The sequence below is a fragment of the Bombus vosnesenskii genome, unplaced genomic scaffold, assembly GCF_011952255.1.
Source record: "Bombus vosnesenskii isolate JDL3184/JDL3185 unplaced genomic scaffold, Bvos_JDL3184-5_v1.1 scf7180000013351, whole genome shotgun sequence".
NCBI classification, from domain to species: Eukaryota; Metazoa; Arthropoda; class Insecta; order Hymenoptera; family Apidae; genus Bombus; species Bombus vosnesenskii.
Window position 1 is genome coordinate 2710120 of NW_022882987.1, and position 4676 is coordinate 2714795.

Sequence of the window (4676 nt, forward strand, 5' to 3'; positions counted from 1 at the left end):
TCTATTACCATGGCCATCGCCTCTGGCCACGTGTTGATTCACGTGAACAACGAGAAACGCGTGACTCCACCGTATGTTTTTATACACGATACCGAGTCGGAGGCTGACGAAGGGCTGTACACCCTTCTCGTTGCTTCCGATTCGCTTTAATTCCTAGTTTGTGAAGTACACTGGCTCGCGTTTCTCCATGTTTGATGAAAACGATAGAAAAATGCCATCTAAAATATAACTCCAATTAACTGATTTCAAAAAATTGCAGTCATCTATTCTAGAAAGTATAAACTATGGTTCCAACTGATGTCGAAAGGTTTTTGTGATCTAAGATATCTTTATAAGTTTTCTAATTGCAAACTTTCTCGATAATTTCAAGCTACTTCAATTTCCATTTCCAAAAATTTGTCCAACCTAACTTCCAACTTTCAGTCGTAAGCTCCGTTAACAATTCTATCCAAAATGCCAATAATTCCAAGCTACCAATTTCAATATATTTCCCCCATCGATCGTCCAAACTATCTTTCCCATATTTCACTCAAAATATTATACCAATAGATTCGTTAAATGCATACAGTGTAAAAAATTAGTAGATTTACGACTACAACTTTATTTCTATAATAATTTTATCGATATTTGATTAAGTGCAATTGGGATGTTTTTATTAATTAATGAAGTTGTAATAAGCGATCTTCTAATTATTTTGAACTGTCAATAAAAATGTGTTTTCGTTGTTTGAAAAATAGTAATGATTTAATACATCGTAGAAAACAAATGCACACGTACATTGAAGAATAATTAATATCGATTTTATTATTTATGTTTTTCTTTTTTCTTTTAAAGCATTACATTTTGATAGACTGCACATAAATTGTATATATAGTTTTTAAATCCATATAAGTATCTAGTGGCATGAAAATATGTCGGAGATGAAAGGACACCGGAGCCTTGCCTCTGGAACTTCGGAAAAATCCGTAAAATTGTAATTAAAGTTTACAGCTGTAATTAAACAATTTGCCGTCATTCTACCCAATTGTAGTTGTTTGCGATTTGTGATAATAAATTTGGGCTCAAGGCGACCATCAGTCGCCGAAAGTAGCCGCGGTCAACGGGACGAGCGCTTCGTCTAACAAAGGTGTGGAGTGGTAGTATGACCCTCATTAAAAGAAATACCCATAGAGGTACTTGACAGTAAAATATTCCAACGGTTCCTTCGGACACAATGAATACCAAATGTTGATGTACTTACACAGCACAAGTTCAACTAGCTTGAGGACCCGCTATAAAACCTAGGTTTTTGGTAATTAAGGTTCTTCAAACGGACAGGCAGTCTTTGTCCCAAATTGACCAATTGACAGCGACGTCAATTTCCCTTACTCTCTGAACGAGGGCTATACTCGACGAATCCGATGATCTCGTGTCCTTAGCCACACCCCATCATAGTTTTCCTCTGTGGCATCATTGGGACGAAAAGTCATTCTTTCTTGCGATCTCATCGACAAAGAGAGTAGCGCCTTACGATCTGTGAGTATTACACGTTTGAGTTACATTTTGTGAGCAAGGATATTTATCATTCCATTGACCGCGGATTCGTTATCGAACCTAAGACCATTATCACTAGTGTCGCGAGTGCTCAACCGCCGCGGTTGATTGTCGAGTCGGTAGTATCCATACTCGTGTTAGCAGACCGTACCTTTGTTATAGCACAACGATGGCCAATTCCAATGAAGATTTATCAAACGCCCACAACCTTATTCCTGACTCTTCTCCGACATCAGAAGTGGGATCAGTGCCGATTATAACACTACAAGAGCTACGATCATCGTACGCGAGTTAATTCAGTCGCTAGTGCGAAAATCGAGTATGGAACCTAACAATTTTCGCCACCGCGTTTTAACCCTGAAACTGCGAGCTCCGATTCTGCTGCATGATGCGCAGCTGTCAATTTGATTATGGAGGAAAATCCTTACAAAGCAGTGCCCTGAATATAATCTCAATGATGAGCGTCGAATCGACTTCTACGTAGTGGGAGCATCAACTGATGGACCAAATCATTCGGGTGAGTCGTTTCCATTTTACCCCGATTTTGGAGCCGAGTGTTCACTAATTAAAGATTCCGTAGTCTTGAGATATTCTGGCAAAAGAATGATCGATATAGTAGTAATGCGAGGAATGAGAAATATTTGTACATCTCAACTCTTGTCCGTTGCCGGTGTTAGTGGTTTTATATTAGAGATAAATTCGTCATGTCCTCGCTGATAGTTATTTCAAAATATGATATTGCGATTAATCGTGAAATTTTAAGTCAAGGTTTTGACGTAATATTACACAAAATAGCCTTGCTATGTCTAAGACAAATAATTACTGCCTGTAATAATACCGCTGAAAAACGAAATCGATGTTAATGAATTCGACACTGATGTACGTGGTAATGATAAAAGTCGATTAATCTTTCTTTTCTAAAATTCAAAGATTCATTCGTTACGGGTTTCCTACGTACTCGCGTAAATACAGGCCAGTTAGAAATACAATTAATTGATCCTAACATCACCGTACAAAGAAGTCCTTATAGATTTCGTGAGGAAGAGCGCAGAATAGTACGTGAGAGAATAAGCGAATCAATTAGAGCCAAATATCATGAGGCCTAGTAATTCACAGTTCGCGAGCCCCATGTTACTCGTGAAGACGAACGATGGTTCAGATACATGATTTATAGATTTTCGAGAACTAAATAAATATACAGTCGCGGATCGGTATCCTTTACCTCTTGTTGCGGATCAAATTGCGAAATTGCAAAAGCGAGATATTTTATTAGTCTGGACATGGCCAGTGGGTTTCGCCAAATCCCTATTCATCCTAATTCTAAGAAATACGCAGTATTGGTTACGATGGACAATTTGGGCAATAAGTTGTTGTTTTCTTCAAATTCTTTTGTGCCTTTGTTCGGTCCAGTCGACGTCTTTTGTTTGCATGGCATGGTTGCGTGCGCGTCTGGTGTTTCTTCCGGAATCATTTTTCCGAACGGCGATATTGTGCTAACTCCGTCGAAAGCGGGGATTCTTGCGTTTTCGGACAGCCCTAATAATTTTGCAACTGATACTTGTCTAAATATTCTAATATTTATGTTCTACCTTGCTGCAGTTTTGCGAATCGTCAAAGCATTTGCAGCAGAGATCCCCAAAAGGGGTTGCATGCCAAGTCTTCTGTACCATTTGATCCCTTTCCTAATTGTAGTGGCATAAGAAACCATTTGGTCGGAATGATCTGTACCACACGTTCCTTCGTTATGTTCAACAACAGCTAGTGGTTTTAATGCTGCGAACAAACGAAACGAGAGATCATTCTTGAGATTCCCTTGAAAACACGCGTGGCAGCCAACGGGCCATTCGTACATTGTTGTTTATTTTGATGATGTTCTGGTTGTTGCCGACTCCATGGATCAAGCTCTGGAAAGATTGTACACCGTATTGAATACCCTCGTAAATGTCGGACTTTCTTCTAATTTTTATTAATTTTTAAATGCTCGTTCCTGAACATATCGGTACTCTATTTGGGACGTGTGGTTCATGGCGGAGAGGTTCGCCCTAGCCCGGGTGGAATGCAGGCCTTGAGTTCTTTACCTAAACCAACGACCGTCATACAGTATAGTCAGTTCATGGGTTTAGTTTCTTACGTCCGAAAGTTCGTCTCTGGGTTTTCACAGATAATGAAACCTCTATGCACACTTACTTCCGGTAACGGGGACATAACTTGGACGGATGAGCGCGAGAAGATGAGGCGAAGGGTAGTTTCTGTCCTGACTGATGCTTTGGTGTTAACGATATTTGACCCTAATTATCCGATAGGATTACATACCGACGCTAGTTTGGATGTATATGAGGTTACTTTAATGCATAAGGTTGAAGGTAAAAATAGAAAGGTAGAATATTATAGTAAAAGACCTAGCCCTGCGGAATCTAGGTATTTTTCATATGAACTAGAGACGTTAGCAGTCGTTACACGCTGTTAAACATTTTCGCCACTATTTACATTTCTTTTTAGTTTTTTGCTTTTTTTTAATTTATTTATTTACATTTTACAATTTGTCCAGTAGGACATTTGGTAAAATATTATAGCTTAGTGATATAGTAATATAACATGTGGATGGCTACCCCCAGTGGTCTGCCATCTTCGAATTTGATTGATTTATTTCTTTAATCATCTCAGATAATACGTGTTTGTTAGGTTATATCCTTTGTGAAATCTGTTGGGTGTTATCTTTTTAATCTTCTTTTTATGCTTGATGTGTCGACCGTTTCTGCTGCCAGCCGGTTTGGGTGCGTTGCTATCCTTTCTCCGTGCCTTCTTGCACTTTTGTTAATCTCCTCTTTGACCGTTGGTATTCCCAGATCTTTCCGAATGTCCTCGTTCCTAACGTACCATGGCGCGTTTACTATTGTTCTGAGTATTTTCGATTGCGTTGCCTCTATTTTGGTTATATGGCTCATTGCTGCTGTTCCCCATAGTGCTATTCCGTACGTCCAGATTGGTTTTATGACCATTTTATATATTTTTAGTTTGTTTTCTATGCTGAGTTTGGATTTTCGATTTGTTAGCCAGTACATTAGTCTCCTTGCCATCTGTATTTTGTCTATTGTTGCTTTAATATGCTGTTTCCATGTGAGTCGTGAATCTACGTGGAGTCC